Source organism: Leptopilina heterotoma, unplaced genomic scaffold (genome assembly GCF_015476425.1).
Source record: "Leptopilina heterotoma isolate Lh14 unplaced genomic scaffold, ASM1547642v1 Lhet_265, whole genome shotgun sequence".
Taxonomy (NCBI): domain Eukaryota; kingdom Metazoa; phylum Arthropoda; class Insecta; order Hymenoptera; family Figitidae; genus Leptopilina; species Leptopilina heterotoma.
This window is the reverse complement of record NW_025110975.1, coordinates 423918-441843: the sequence shown is the minus strand read 5'-3', so window position 1 is coordinate 441843 and position 17926 is coordinate 423918. Positions and strand designations below refer to the sequence as shown.

Genomic DNA, 17926 nt, shown 5'->3' with positions numbered 1-17926 from the left:
TGTTATTAGTAGTAACTGTTACTAATAGTAAATATTATTAGTAGTAAATATTACTATTAGTAACTGTTATTAGTAGTAACTGTTAATATTTACTGTTTATTATTTACTAATAATATTTACTATTAGTAACAGTTACTACTAATAACAGTTACTAATAGTAAATATTATTAGTAGTAACTATTACTAGTAGTAAATATTACTAGTAGTAAATATTAAAAATAGTAATGATTACTAATAGTCACTATTACTACTAGTAAATATTACAAATATTTAATATTACCAACAGTAACTATATCTAGTAGTATAACTATAAGTAGTAGTAAATATTTCCATCGTCAATTATTATTAGTTAGTAATAGTAATTATTAGTAGTATTTCATTATTATAAATGAAATAATAATTGTTTGATGACAAATAAAATTTTAATTCCGATTGCAATTCAAATTTTATAATAACATTAATGAATTATTTCTGAATTTGCATCTAAGGAGGATAATTTAGTTGAGAGCCATAACCTTGTCTGAGAAGACATATAGATCAAAGCAACTTCATTAAGTGACAATTAATTATCGTAATTGAGGGATCTTAGAGACTATAAAGAGTCAAAGAAGCCACATTTGCTACTATAACTTCCGCAGAATATCTCATAAACCTTTAATGCAGATTAGACCAATTTATACTGCAAAATTTATTGGTAATTGGTCTATCGAATTACAATCATTATTATCAAAATATTATTAGAATTTATATTATTATTATTATTATTATTACTATTATTATTAACAATATTATTATTATTAATTTTACTATTATTAACATTATTTTAATCATTGTAATTAGTACTATTTACATTTATTCAATATTTTCAATGATTATTATTACTATTCATTTATTATTATAACTACTAGTATTTTTATTATTATTAATTATTAATTAATCTAATTACTATTCTTAGTTGTAAATATTAATAATATTGAGTATTATTAATGTTAACTATGAATAGTAGTAATAACTATTAGTAGTAATTATCAATAGTAGTCAGAACTATTAGTAGTAACTATCAATAGTAGTAATAACTATTAGTAGTAACTATAAATAGTAGTAACAACTATTAGTCGTAACTATCAATACTAGCTACAATTATTAGTAGTAACTATTATTAATAATAAACTTTACTATTTCTACTGCCCCTTCTAGTACCTATTACTATTAGCATTTATTTTAAGTAGTAACTATTGTTACTATTAACTATTACTAAATATTACTATTTGTAGTAATAATAATAAGTAGTTGAAACAATTAAAAGCATTAGGTGTTATTCATAGTGACTATTATTAGTAGTTGTAATTATTATTAGTAATAACTTAATGTTAGTTACAACAGCTTATAGTAAATATTACTAATCTTATTAGATTTTATTACTGATAATAGTTACTATTATTAGTTGTAAACTAGTAATTAATAACTATTATTAGTTAAATTTACTATTTATCACTGCTAGTATTAGAAAATTTTACTTTTTGTAATACTTCAGTTAGTAAATATCACTAGTAGTGACTATTATTAATAGTATAATTATTAGTAGTAATTACTAGTAGTTACTTTTTTCATCAATAATAATTTTTTTAGTATCAATAGTAGTTATAAATTTTAGAGTAATTATTTATATTAATTATAAATATTAGTATTTATAACTTCTATTAGTAGAAATTTTTACTATTTTTATTACTCCTACTAGTACCCACTATTGTTAGTAACTATTTTAGTAGTAACTATTATTACTATTAACTATCAGTAGCTGTTACTTTTTGTAGTAGTAACAATAAGTAGTTGAAACCTACTAATAAGTAGTTGATAACCTTTATTATTATTCGGAGTGACTATTTATTACTAGTAGTTGTAACTACTATTAGTAATAACTTTTATTGTTTGTTACTGCAGCTTATAGTAACTAAAATTACTAGTATTAACTATTATTAGATTTAACTAATAATAGTTACTATTGTTAGATTTAAATATTGATAATAGTTACTATTATTTGTTAGTAACTATTAATTAAAAACTCTTTTTAGTTACTTTTACTATTTGTCACTGCTAGTATTAGAAAATTTTTACTATTTGTAATTTATGGTAGTAGTTAATATTACTAGTAGTAATTGTATTAGTATTTTATATTTCTAGTATAACTATTATTAGTCGTGAAAAACTATTATTAATAATAATAACTAATATTATTATTAATATTATTATTAATATTAATAACTATTATTATTAGTAGTTATTTCTGGAGTACTTATTACTAAGTTACAAATAGTAAGGACTATTTGCAGTAGTGACTATTACTAGTAGTGACTATTTATATTAGTATCCATTACTTGTAGTGACTTTTCCTAGTAGGGACTATTTGTAATATTATTTGTTACTAGTTCTGACTATTTACGTAAGTATATGTTACTTGTTGTAACTCAGTAAGTTACTTGTTGTAACTTTAGTATCCCTAGTTGGGACTATTTGCAGTATTATTTATTACTAGTTGTGACAATTAACTGTTGTATATATTACTAGTTGTGACTATTGACAGTAGTATATATTACTAGTTGTGACTATTGACAGTAGTTTATATTACTAGTTGTGACTATTGACAGTAGTAGCTATTACTAGTAGGGACTATTTGTTGTATGATCTAATACTAGTTGTGACTATCTAATTTATATTACTAGTAGTGTTTTTGCTAGGTAGTATTTATAACTAAGTTACAAATAGTAAGGACTATTTGCAGTAGTGACTATTACTAGTAGTGACTATTTATATAAGTATCTATTACTTGTAGTGACTTTTACTAGTAGAGACTATGTATTTGAAATATTATCTATTACTAGCTGTGATTATTGGCAGTTGTATCTGTTACTAGTAGGGACTATTTGTAGTATTATCTACTACTAGTAGTAAACATTACTAGTTGTGACTATTGTCAGTAGTATCTATTACTACTAGTAAATATTTGCATTAGTAACTATTACTAGTAGTGAATATTTGCATTAGTAACTATTACTACTAGTGAATATTTGCATTAGTAACTATTACTAGTAGTGAATATTTGCATTAGTAACTATTACTACTAGTAAATATTTGCATTAGTAACTATTACTAGTAGTGAATATTTGCATTAGTAACTATTACTAGTAGTAAATATTTGCATTAGTAACTATTACTAGTAGTGAATATTTGCATTAGTAACTATTACTAGTAGTGAATATTTGCATTAGTAACTATTACTACTAGTGAATATTTGCATTAGTAACTATTACTAGTAGTGAATATTTGCCATAGTAACTATAATTAATTTAAAAAAAGAAAAAATTGGAAATTCCAGCAATTTTCAAATTTAATGTAATTTTAATTACTGTAAAGAATTTTTTTATTTTTATTTTTACACGACATGTATGAATTTGTAATAAATAGTCGTGTGGGTTTTGAATTTTAGTTTGGGGGTGGTTTAGAGTAGATTGGGAGTGAGGTGGGGTGGGGGGAGAGGGCTAGATGGATGAAATGGTGGTGGGATCGGTGAGTGCGAACACTGCATCACTGATGCACAAATTTTGCGACTAACCGCGCCACGTTTCAGGTTCTCTCTACCCTCCCAAACCATTCATTCACGTATTGCAGTAAAATGTGGCAAAACATTTGGGCAATTGCATGACGAAACGCTCTAAAATTGGAGAAGCGACAGTCCGTGAAAAAAAAGGAACGCTAATAAAATATTAACGAACCTGGTCACGTGTCCGACGAACCGCAGCTGTGTGCACAGTAAAAAAAAATGAAAAAAAAAATTCAATGTTTGCGGGGAAAAAATTATTTTTTTATATTTTCTTCTTTTGTTCGAAATTTAATTTTTTTTGACTTTTATTTATATTCAAGAAAGGAGACGAATAAAAATTTGAAAAAAAATTCGCCGTGAGGAATCGAACGTTTGACATTTTTCCTAAGGGAGCGGTGCCTTAACGATCATGACCAACGATACATTTTTTCTCTATTTCTCCAATTTTTGCATATTTTCGTATTTTTCGATGAAATATTAATTGGAAATTGATAAGAATTGATGAGAATTGAAAAGATGATGAACAGGAATTGAAATAATATTATTTTTGTATTTTTAAATTAAAAAAGAGATAAAAATATTTTTATTTTGAAAATTGAAATGAAAGTAATAATTTTTAAAGAGCAATGACAGTTTTGGTTTTGATTTGGAATAGACAAGACCAAACGACCGCACACAAAACCGACGGGTGTGCGGAGGAACGCAAGTTTTATTTATACTTGTGACATTCTGTTTATTTTGGCTGACAGAACACAAGCCCCTACCTCGAAAAGTGACTACCGCAACTATCACGAGGTTTTCTTCTCCCTCCCCCTATTTTCCACTGTTACATTTCATTATTTTACTCTAGTTTTTCCTTCAAAAAAAAAAATTTTTTTTTTAGTTAGCGTTAACATTTTTTAACAATTTAATAAATAATTTAAAAACTGTTAATAATATTAGTAACAATTTAATAATAATTAAAATATTCATCAAAATTTTCAAAATAATTTTGTGATATTAATTATTAATTAATAATATAATTTTATTATTTAATTATTTATTATTACTAATTAGTAATTAATTATTGCTAATGATTATTAAATAATATTAATTATTATACTAATTATTATTGCCAATCGCTCATTATAATTAATTAAATATTTTTTATTTTATTCAAAATAAAAAAAATATTTATTAATAAGTATTAATGTTTAGTAATAATAATTTTTAATAATAATAATTAGTTATAATTATAATAATAAAAATAATAATTATAATAATATTTTGTAAGCCGGTATTAATTTTTAAATAAATAAATAAATAATAATAATAATAATAATAATAATAATAATAATAATAATAATAAAAATAATAATTACAATAAAAATATTAATGTTTTTATAAATAAATAAAAAATACAATAAAAAATTAATAAATTCTTTTGGAAAAATTTGTAATATTTATAATAATAATCAAATAACCTCGAGCAATGTTAGCAACTATATTTTTTTTTATCTTATCAGCGGAAAAAAAGTTAAAACTATAAAACCCGCAAAGGCGAATACAATTTTTTTTTTCAATAATGACTCTATGTCAAGTTATGCAATAAAATAAGCAACTTTATTGTTATCCACTTATTGTCCACTGAAACTTTTTTCTTGGCATGCAAAAACAGTAAACATTTTAATTTATTGTTGCCTGTAAAAAAAATTTCTTTTATTTTCAAATTTTTTTTTTATATTTTTAACTTTTTGTTAAAAAAATTGTTTGTTTTAAATAATTTATTAACGAAATTAGTTTAAAAAAATTATTTATTGCTTTATTTATTAATGTTTGTTTATTTAAAAAATTAGTTGTTTTTTCATCTTATTTATTCATTATTTTTTTTTTGTTAAACTGTTTGTTTATTTATTTTTGTTTATTGTAATGGATTTATTTTTTTTATTTGCTGCAATTTTTTTTTCTAATTTATTTATTACTGTTTGATTATTTAGTTTATTTATTGTAATTTGTTTTAACTTCTTTTGTTTACTTAATTTATTCATTCCAAAATGTTTGATTTTATTTATTACAATTTGTTTACGTATTTAGTTTATTTATTTTATCAGGTTTATTATTTAATTTATTGCTATTTGTTTATTATTCTTCTCTTTTTGTTTATGAATATTTTTTATTTATTGCAATTTATTTATTGTAATTTGTTAACTTATTTTGTTTACTTAATTTATTTATTGCAAATTATTTGATTTTGTTTATTAAAATTTGTTTACTTATTTTGTTTATTTATTTTATTAGGTTTACTTATTTAATTTATTGTTATTTGTTTATTATTTTTGTTAATGAATGTTTTTTATTTATTGCAATTTATTTATTGTAATTTGTTAACTTATTTTGTTTACTTATTTAATTTATTGCTATTTGTTTATTATTCTTCTCTTTTTGTTTATAAATGCTTTTTTATTTATTGCAATTTATTTATTTAATTTATTCATTGCAATTTGTTGCTTACTTTGTTTATTGTTAATTGTTTATAATTTTTCTTTGTTAATATTTATTAATTAGTTTTTCTTTATTTCTATTTATTTATTTAATTCTATTTCAATTATTATTCTTTATTTATTTATTTTTATCTTTTTTATTCAATTTATTTGTTTATAATTTTTCTTTATTAATATTTATTTATTAGTTATATTTATTAATCAATAAGTTATTAAATACGTTAATTTGTCATTATTTATAAAATGTTTATTGTTATTTAAAAAAATTACTATTAATTATATAAATAATAATAATGATGATGATGATAAAAATAATTATTATTATTTTTATTGTTATTAAACAATTATTTTTATTGAAATATTTTTTTATTTTTAAAAGAATAATTTTAATTTAAAAAAATAAATTAATAATAAATGCAATGGAAAATATTTTTAACATTAGAATTAATAAATAATTTTACACATATATATTTATTTTAATAAATAAAAGTAAGATAAATATTTTTTCTCGTAAATAAAAATGATAACAAAATAAAAAAAAATTGCTTTTTCTTTTTAGAAATGCATTAAATGAAAAGAGAAAAGAAATAATAATAAAAAAAAGAATACGATCGTGTATAATAAGGCAAATATCAAAATGCTGAATCATTTGAGAGGAAATACTGAATTTAAAGGGAAAATCTCGATTCACGTTTTAATCTCGAAAACCGTGCCAAGCACGTGCTGTGCTTCTCTTTCGATTCAGCGAACTTACACATTCAGAGTCTAAAAGTTATGGCGGACCTTGACTCTCGCTATCGTTCCTCATAAATTGAATTCCATTCCCTCCCTCCCTCCCTCCTCCTCCCCCCCTATCACCCTTATTTTTTTTCTCTATATTTTATATATATACCCTAACTTTGCCTTTCTTCTTTCTCTCCCTTAAATCTACTCCTTCTCTAATCCACTAAATCCATAAGGTGAAATTCAATAATAAAAAAAAGAGAGAGAAAAAATTAAATTTCACCACTTTACAAACAAAATATCAATTTTCTTCCTAAATTTATAGAAAATATTTGTCTCATTATTCTTTTACGATTTTTTTTCTTTTTGAAATATTTTCTATTTGAATTTTTTTTTATACAATTTTTTTTACTTTGAATTTATTACTTTCTTGTTTTTTTATTTTATTATTTATTTTATTTTTCTATCTATTTTATATTTAGAATATTTTTTATTTTATTATTTTTATTTTAGTAGTTATTCTCTTTTTGATTCAGTAAATTTTTTAGTTTTTATTTTCGTAAACATTATTATTTATTTTAAAAAAATTATTCAATGGATAAATAAATTCGCGTTGAATGATTAAGAAAAAAAATGTATTTGCACTTTTTTTCTTAAGCTCATAGTTTTCAATTTAGAGGATTTTTAATGCTAGAGATGCCGTACGGCCCAGTGCGAAGGAGTGGGGGTAACGCCTCGCCGAACGCAACTTTTAACTATAATTCGCTCTATTTCGAAAAATACTACTCGCAGGAAATTTTTTACAAAGAACATTTAGTTTCAATTTTTAATAATAAATTCAATTTTTACTTTTTGGAAATATTTTCTTTTGATAAATATTTTTCATTTTTGATAATAATTTGTTTGGAAAATATTTTTTCTCTTTGAAAATATTTTTTTTATTAAATATTCTTCCTTAAAATATTCTGCTTAGAAAATATTTTTTCTCTCTAAAAATTGCGTCGATATTATTTATTTAATTTAATGTAAATTTCGTTTACATAAAAATCGAGTTAGTGGAAAATTTATTGCAAATGAATATTTTTCTATCTCCAAAGAACCCTCCTCTATTGTTGATGGTCCAAGAGAGAGAGAGAGAGAAAGAGAGAGAGGGGGGAGGGAGCCTATTTGAGTGTTATCTGGGCGTCACGGAGAGTCGATCGAGCGAGTTCTACTAGTTCTGATCAATCGACCTGAAATAAGTCAAGAAAACCATCGAATCGTGAATAACCCGTGCAGACTGGGAATACCCGATGGAATGGCTCTTTGAATGCTTGCAGGAAAATCTCGTATTTCGTTTGTCGATTTCCCCTTCCTGACTTTCTTTCCCCACTCCCCTTCCTCCTATCCCTTACCCCCTCTCTTTTTTCCCACCCAACCTCCTTTCCCATGACACATATTCCTACGTGCAAGAAATTCGGTGAAAAAAAAGTTTGTATTTCCATTTTTTGTATTTTCAAGAAAAAATGTTGTTCTTCTTTTGCAATTTGCTCCACAAAAAATTATATTTATATTTTATTGCTTTTTTTAAAACAAAATAGTTCAAAAATTAAACTTTCGGGCAAAAAAATTGAATTTTCTGGCTAATAATCTTTGTGGAAAAAAATAAAAAAATATTCTATTGGATTGGCGGGGAAAAAATGAGAAGAAAAGTTCTTTACAAAAATTTTCCAGCAGTTTTCTATTTCGAGATAAAACGATTTATAGTTTCGCGAAATGTTCGGCGCGGCGTTCTTCTCACTAGGTCGCGTGGCGCCCTCATCCCCTCCACCGCTCCGCGTGCCGTTCGGTCCCTCGCATTCCAATTCCTTTAAATCGAAAGCAATCCAAGTCTCGAAAAATGTATAAAAACATTTTCGTCTGAGTTTTTAATAACGATTCGAAATCCATAATAATTTTTTCAATTTTTAAAATTCATGTGTTATAATTATATAATACGAATCGAAAAATTGTTATAAAAAATACAAAAATAATAAAAATAAACTGGTAAAATAAAAAGGAATATTAAATGTAAAATAATTTAATAAATAAAAATTAATAAAAAAAAAATTAATAAATTAAATTTTTTTGTAATTAAAAACAAATTAGAGAGGGGGAAGGAAGGGGAAGGGGACAAAAAAGGAGAGGTGGAGATACAAAAAAATAGTAATATTAAAAATTATTTGTTTATTAATTATTGTAATTATTACACAATTATAATTTATTTATTTATTTAATATTGATAATAAATAAATAAATAAAATAATAATTTAATTTAACCGAATAGTATAAATGAAGTGATCGTTTTCTTTTCTTCTTTTTTTTCCTCTGTCGCAACATGCGAGTTGTTACAAGAGCAGAGCAGATGTAGTCTTTTGCAAATAAAATAAAATGAATAGACTGGTTGACTGGAGCGTTGCCAAATATTTGCACACTGTTGCGTCTATAGTACAGGAAAATTGAGTTGATGTAAGGTTTATATGAACTGAATTTTTGACGCCCCCCCATGAACGTACAAGAAACAAACAGTATAAATAATAAATTTTCACATTTTTCTGTAAACAATTGAAATTTAATTAATTCTAAGAAGGAAAAATTTAGCAGGCATGATTTCTAGTGAAAAATAGAAAATAAAAGTTCTTTACAAAAATTTTCTAGGTTTAATCGTTTAGGAGATAGAACGTTTTAAAGTCTAAAGACGAGGTTCGGCGGCGCGCAACGCGTATAGATTCTCTTCCCCCCACTCCTTGGCTCTAAGGCCGTTCGGCGTTTCGACATTAAAATCGCTGTAAATCAAAAAATATTAGTTCTTTAAAAAAAGTGTAAAAACATTTTCGTTTTATTTTTTCACTACGAATCGACTTCTACTATTCTTAGACAAAAATAACAACTTTTTACTATAGTAATAATAAAAATAATAATAATAAAAATTGTAATGAAAAAAATAGTAATAATAAAAAAACAGTATTTGTAATTTTAAGTACTAAGTAATATTAATATTAATAGAAATAAAAATAATAGTATTGAATAACAATATTTTTTTTTACAATTATACGAAAAATAATTTTAAAACAAATTAAAAGAATAAAATTCCGAAAAATATGGAAAGAAATTTTTACATTTTTTTTTTTTTGTGAAACTGGAGCGGACTGAGAGTTGAGATTATTTTGAGAAGTTGATATGATAGACGTGTAGAAATATATTTGTAGATTGTAGGCGCGGGCCAAGTAAAATAGAAAAAGTGAGTCTCATTATGAAAAGCCTTAACGAGCGTCGGGAAAATTTTGTTTTATAGTGACAAGTCAGTTGTTGAGAAGACACAAAGAACATTAGTCTCTCTCACTCTCTTTCTCTCTCTCTCTCTCTCTCTCACACTCTTTTTCTCTCTAAAGCAACTAGTAGTCAACACACGCGAACACAAAAACACAATTATTCCAAAATGTTCCACATAACTATTTGAAAGACTTTGCGGAAACGCCTCGACTTTGAGCCTCGACGTTGTTTTCCATTCTCTATTCTTAGCAAAAGAATCGGGGACACGGATCAGTTTCGACTGCGAATACGCGAATCCCCCTTAAAGTGCCATTCTCTGGTGGTCACTAGTTCTATTTTCAAGTATAACAAACGCTATTGTATTGTGCAAAAAAAAAATAAAATTTAATTCTGAATAATTATATTGAGACTGAGAATTAAATTTTTGACCAAAAAGTTAGTGAGAAAAAAATTATTGTTGCTAATTTTAATGGGAAAAAAATTGTACTACCAGTGGTACTACAAATCGTACTATTAGTGGTACTACAGATTATATTGAAGTACTACAAATCGAACTATAAATACCAATCGAACAAACAGTTCTACAAATATAACGACAAATAGTTCTCTATGAATATTACTACAAATAGTACTACAAATAGTGCTCTATGAATAGTACTTCAAATAATCCTGTATGAAATAAATAATTACCAATAAATAGTACTACAAATAGTTCTCTACGAACATTACTACAAATAGTTCTTTAGGAATAGTACTATAAATAGTACTAAATAAAGCTATAAATAGTACTATAAATAAATAGTACTATGAATAATTAGTACTATAATAGTACTATTAATAAATAATACTATAATAGTACTATTAATAAATAGTACTATAATATTACTATTAATAAATAGTACTATAATATTACTATTAATAAATAGTACTATAATATTACTATTAATAAATAGTACTATTAAAATGAGTACTATTAATTACTATTAAATTAGTACTATTAATAGTACTATTAGTTAACGATTAGAGTATCGTATTTACTATAAATAAATACGATATAAAATAAATAAATACGATATAATAGTACTATAGTACTATAAGTAGTAAACATATTACAGTACTGAAAACAAAATTATTATAGTACTCTCATTGCACTCTTATAGTACTTTAACTATAATTGTAGATCTTTTATATTATGATAAATTATAAATTTACACTATTTTCAGTACTGATATAGTATTCTTAGTTGTAGTACCTCTTCGATACTTAAAGTACAGAAAATATTACTATTTAGTACTTTTTTGAAAGGTGTACTATTGATACTACATTTTTAGTACATGAATGACAACTACGTAAACTACATAGTGGAATTACTATATTAGTAGTACTGATAAATTATTTTTATTAATTATTTTGTAGAAATTTTGGACTGATTATGCTTATAATATTTTGTAGTACTTTGATTAAAAGCATAGTACTTTTAGTATTATTGCAGTCTTTTTTATAAAATTGTAGTACTTTGAATATTATTGTAGTACTTAGTACATTAAGTCGTACTGTAGTACTTGTAGTACAATTAAACTATTTCTAGTACTGTTTGTATTCTTAGTTACATTATAATTCTTTTAACTCAGTTATAGTACTTTCAGTTGTACAATAATACTTTTAGTACTCTCAGTACTGTTAAATTTTTTTTGTACTGATATACTATTTTTTATACTGTTATACCATTTTCAGAACTGATAAAGTATTTTTAGTATTTATTATAGTATTTTCAGTACTGTTATAGTATTTTCTGTACTGTTAAAGTATTTTCAGTACATTTATAGTATTTTCAGTTCAATAAAAGTATTTTCAGAACAGTTATAATATTTTCAGTACTGATATAGTATTTTCAGCAATATTAAATTATTTTTAGTACTGATATACTATTTTTAATGCTGTTTTACTATTTTCAGTAAATATTACAGTATTTCCAGTATTTATTTTAATACTTTTAGTACTGTTAGTGTATTTTTCGTATTTATATAGTATTTTCAGTATTGTTAGAGTATTTGTAGTATTGATATATTATTTTTAGTACTGTTAAATTATGTTCAGTACAGTCATAGTACTTTTAGTACTGATATAGTATTTTCGATAATGTTAAATTAATTTCAGTACTGATATACTATTTTTAATACTGTTTTACTATTTTTAGTAAATATTACAGTATTTTCAGTATTTATTTTAGTACTTTCAGTACTGTTAGAGTATGTTTCGTATTTATATAGTATTTTCAGTATTGTTAGAGTATTTGTAGTATTGATATATTATTTTTAGTACTGTTAAATTATGATCAGTACAGTCATAGTACTTTTAGTACTTATATAGTCTTTTCGGTACTGTTAAATTATTTTCAGTACTGATATACTATTTTTAATACTGTTTTACTATTTTCAGTAAATATTACAGTATTTTCAGTATTTATTATAGTATTATCAGTATTTATTTTAGTATTTTCAGTATAATTATAGTACTTTTAATACTAATATAGTATTTTTAGTACTGTTACTGTATTTTCAGTAGTGATGTAGTACGTTCAGTACTGTCAAAGTATTTTCAGTACAGTTATAGTATTTTTAGTACTGTTAAAGTATTTTTCGTATTGGTAAATTTTTTCAGTACAGTTATAGTACTTTTAGTATTGATATAGTATTTTCAGTAGTATTAAATTATTTTCAGTACACATATACTTTTTTTAATACTGTTTTACTATTTTCAGTATTTATTATAGTATTTTCAGTACTGTTAAATTATTTTTAGTGCAATTATAGTACTTTCAGTACTGATATAGTATTTCAGTACTGTTAAAGTGTTTTCAGTATTTTCAGTATTGTTAGAGTACTTGTAGGATTAATATATTATTTTTAGTAATGTTAAAGTATTTTCATTACAATTATAATACTTTCAATAATATTCAGTACAGTTTCAGTACAGTTTCAGTACAGTTTCAGTACTTTCAGTACTGTTATAGAATTTTCAGTACTATTAAATTATTCTCAGTACTGATACAGTATTTACAGTATTCATTCTTTATCTAATTTGTAGTACTTTTTGCAATTGTAGTACTATTTTTTTTCCTCTACTTTTCACAGCATTTCCAATATTTGTAGTACAATTTTATTTTTGCTACAAAATTCCCCTTGCTCTCATTTACTCAGAATCCAATTTTATTTATATAAATATAAACCTCTCGAATGAAATTGAATCCTAATAAGAAATTTGATTAGATTTCGTTCTGAAATGTTTATTTGACTATTTATATGTCTACACCTATACACATAGGATCGAAGAAATATAAAACAAAGAAGCAAAATTCGCCGAAGTTTCTAAACTGATAACACGCTTTAATGTTTAAAACTTGAATTGAATGTTGTGTGTGTGTGCCTATAAATAATGCATCGTTTTCAATGACCGCCTGCGAATATTCCATTAAAACATCGATGGCACCGATGACCCCTTGACCTCTACAAAATTTCAACACATTCAATTTAGATTTGACTTTAAAAAAAGAAACCAAAAAAAAAAAAAAATGAAAATTCTCCCAAATTTTTTGTTTTTGTTTTTAGAGTTTAGACTCTAATGTGTCTCTGTGGGATTTCTTTTTTTAATGACTTCATTAACGTGTTACTAGTGTGTACTTCCTTTTAGTTTGAGAAATGAATTTCTCTTTTCGGTTATGGGAATATTTTTCTATTTTTATAATTTTTTTTTTGTAAAAATTTTCTTTTTGTTGTAATTAATGAAAAAAGAATTTTTTTTATTTATATTTTTATAAAAAATATTATAATATATTATTGTTATTATATTATTATTATTTATTATTATATTTAGGTATTGTTATTTTTATTTTTTTATTTTTTTTTATTTTTATTCTTTTTGGGCACAGATTTTTATTCTATTGAAATTAATGAAAAAATAAATTTTTTGTTTATATTTTTATTTTATTTTTGGGTAAAAATTTTCATTCTATTGTAATTAATAAAAAAAAATTTTTTTTTGTTTGTTTCTATTCTTGTTTTTATTTAGTAAAAATTTTCATTTTATTGTGATTAATGAAAAAAGAATTTTTTTTGTTTATACTTTTTGTTTTTTTTTTTTTGTAAAAATTTTTGTTCTATTGTAATTAATGAAAAAAGTATTTTTTTGGGGGGTTTTTTTGGGAGGAGGGGATTAGTTACTCATTTTTCAAAATATAATTTCCAATTTAAAAAAAAGCAATGAACAGGCAAAATAATATGTATAATATTGTGTGATTACAAACAAATCTTTTGCATTCGATACATTATTTGCTTCAGATAATCGATTGCGTCAAGTTTCCAAAATAACAAAACAAAAAAAAAAAAAAAATGCAAAAGAAAGTGAAAGAAAAAAAATTTATTTTTATATTTTTTTTAAAAAATAGTAATTAATTATTTTACTAAAAATTGGTAAAACAATTATAAACCAAAATTAAATAATTAAAAATAAAATGAAAAAAAAGAAAATAAAAAAAGCTAATAAATTACAAAATAACCCACTATTAATAATAATTAGGTCCCACTAAAAATATTATTAAAATATATTTAAAAAGCAATGAAATTTTTTCCACATATTCACGTGTTCACAACACTGGGACCATTGTTCTTTAAATATAATTTTAATATGTTTCATGAAATTTTCAGCGAGGTACGATGATGAAACAAAAACTAAAAATCTTATCTCAATTTTCAAGAGAGAGAAAAAGTACGATAAATAATAATAATAATAATTTTCTACATATATAAAGAAAATTAATATAAATTACAATTACATATTAGAATTTTTATATTTTATCTGCCATGGAAAAAACAAATTTTCTCACCAACACACTTTTAAATTATGCCATTTATTATGCGTCTCGCGCTGATTTCATAAGTATAAATTTTCAAATTCCACGAAAGAAATCGTCGTTTTATTGTTTTTCCCTTTAATTTACTCTCCATTCGTCTCTTGTTTTGTTTTCATCAACACACAGAAAGAAAATTGAGAATAAATAAAGTATTTGAAATTTTTCTTGGAAAAAAAATTATATCACAATATCATTTTACAATAATGACAAAATATTAATTTTTACTGTAATTATTTCTGACTATAATTATTGTAATAGTAATAATTAATTATTATTATTATTTACTGCTAATTATAGTCAATAGTAAATTTTTTTTTCAACAAAATAATATTTATTATTAACAATATTTCATAGTAACAATTAAAATAATATTAAAGGTGAAAGAAGTTAACAATTAAATTCATTTTCTTTAATTAAAATAATAATTTATAATAATTATTATTACAAAAAGTATAAAAAAATGTTTTTATTGTGAGATACATAATAGCCAAGAGGAAAAGCTGTTTGATTTCGAATATTGCTTCCTACGATCGAATCCCGTCAATTTTTTTTTTTTTTTGCTATTTTTTTCTTTTTATTTATTATTGTTATTTTTATTAAATTATTATTCTCATTATTATTGTTATTATTCTTATTACTATCATTATTATTACTATTACTATTATTATTATCATTATTATTATAAACAATTTTTATAAACAATTATATATTATATTATATAAACAATTGTTAACTTCTTTCACCTTAATAATTTATAATAATAGTTTATAATAAATTATTTTTGTGGACAACAATTCTAATTCATTGTTAATAATAAATACTAAATACTAATAATTATTTCTTTTATTTATTATTTTATTATTATTAATTTAAATTTAATTATTTAAACAATACACTGCCTTACAAATATAAAAATGTTATTAAAACTTATTTTTATTTTTGATTTATTTAAGTATTTTTAATTTATATTAAAAAAAAAATTGTAATTTATTTATTAATGCAAAAAAAATTAATGCAAATGAAAAAAAATTGGATAAAAAATTATTTGTGCCAAAAGTGTAAAAAATAAAAAGAAAAATAACAAATGAATATTTTTGGAAAGGAAGGGGCGAAGAGAGAATAAAAAGGAGGGGAGTTGAGTAGTAAGAAATAAAAATCCCGAAAAAAAAGTCATTCCGCGTCAATTAAAAGTCATTCACCCGCTTGTCATCGTGTATAAATTAAATTATTTCATCCAAATCGCACGCGACCAACAAACTCCAAATAATGAATGGAAATCGTTTTTTGGCAAATGTCCGGATTCTCATCTCTCTCTCTTTCTCTCTTACTCAATCTTATGCAATAAAAATACAAGAAAAAAAATAAAATAAAAAAAAAATCGTTCTCTTCCGATTAAACCAGTGAATAAGAAGACGAAGAGAAAAAAAAAATATCAACAGAACTGCGAATCGTTCTCTCTCACTCTTGCTCACAGTAAATTTTTTTAGCGTTTTTTTTACTAAAAATTTTATTTATTTTAATTACGATTATTTATTTAAATATAAATCGTGCTCTCTCTTTTTTTTGCGAACACTAAACATAATAAGAGAGAAAAATCGATTTGCAAATTGTTCTCTCTTTTTTTTTTTTTTTTTTTAATAACACCAAAAATAATTTGCAAATTGTTCTCTCCCTTTTTTTTTATTAATAAAACTAAAAATAATATGAGAGAGAGAAAACAATAAATTTGCAAATCGTTCTCTCTTTCTAACACTAAACATAATAAGAGAGAAAACGATTTGCATTTCTGTTAAGAAAGAGAGAAAACTATTTGAATTTCTGTTGAGAAAGAGAGTTAAAACTATTCGCATTTCTGTTTATTCTATAAAGAGAGAGAGAAAATATATTCAAAAATTGTGAGTCACGTGCGCGCGCCCCCCTCCCCACTTCTGTCTCTTCATCTTCTTTCCACACCCCCCTCCCTCGCTCGTCTCTCTCTCACGCTCTACGGATCAGCTGTTTTCCATGCGACTAAGTCCGCGTGGGGCGCAATTTTCCCCTTCCCTCCCCCTTCATCCCTCTAGGTGAAGAGGCAAAAAGAGTGAGGGGCGAGGGGAGGGGATAGAGAGAAAGAAATGCCGACGAGTAAAACAGAGTCAGAGTGACCTCATGGACGAGGGGGGGAATTGCGAGAGAAGAAGAGGAAGAGGAAGAGAAGGAGGAGGAGGAGGAGGAAGAATCGAGCGGTCGAGTGCCGGTGCTCACTTGTTGAGTGTCGAGCGACGAACGTCTTTCTATCGACTTGGTTCGCGTTTCTTCCCTCTTCTCGCAGTGTTTCTTATTACATTTCCCCCTTTTTTTCCTATTAAAAAAAAAAACAATTTTAATTTGTATTTGAGAAAAAAAAAAAAACAAGTTTTTTTTATACGTACACGTTTTTTACAAGTAAAAAGTTTTTTTATTTAGAAAGAAAGAAAAAGGAAAATAATTTTTTTTTCTCGAAAATAAAAACAATAGTTCTGTTGAAAAAAAATACTTTTGGTAACGAAACGAATTTTTTTTCTAGAAAAGTAAATTTTATTTAAGAGAAAAGAAATTTGGTTCCAAAAAAGTAATCTTCCTTTTTAAAGGAAAATTTGATCAAATTTGATTTCGAAAATATTTTTTTTGAAAAATAATTTTATTATACGAAAGCAACAATTTTGGTTTGAAAAAGAATTTTACGAAAAAATATTTTATTTTCGACAAAAAAAATGCATTTTTATTTCTGTAAAAACAAAAAGTAATTTTTATCGGGAAAAAACGGTTTTTTGAAAGACAATTTTTTTGTGGAAAAGAGGCAATAATAATTTTTGTGTTGCCAACAAAAAAGCATAGACAATAATTTTGAGAACAACAAATTTTTTCTATTAAAGAAAATAAGGATTGGAAACAAATTTTAAGGAA

The 17926-nt window shown here is 23.8% G+C and overlaps 1 protein-coding gene across 5 annotated transcripts in view; it reads left to right on the top strand.

Annotated features, from left to right (window-relative positions):
- LOC122503616 (CUGBP Elav-like family member 2) overlaps positions 1–17926 on the top strand; it is a 261334-nt gene that overhangs the window by 153981 nt on the left and 89427 nt on the right. The window lies entirely within an intron of this gene.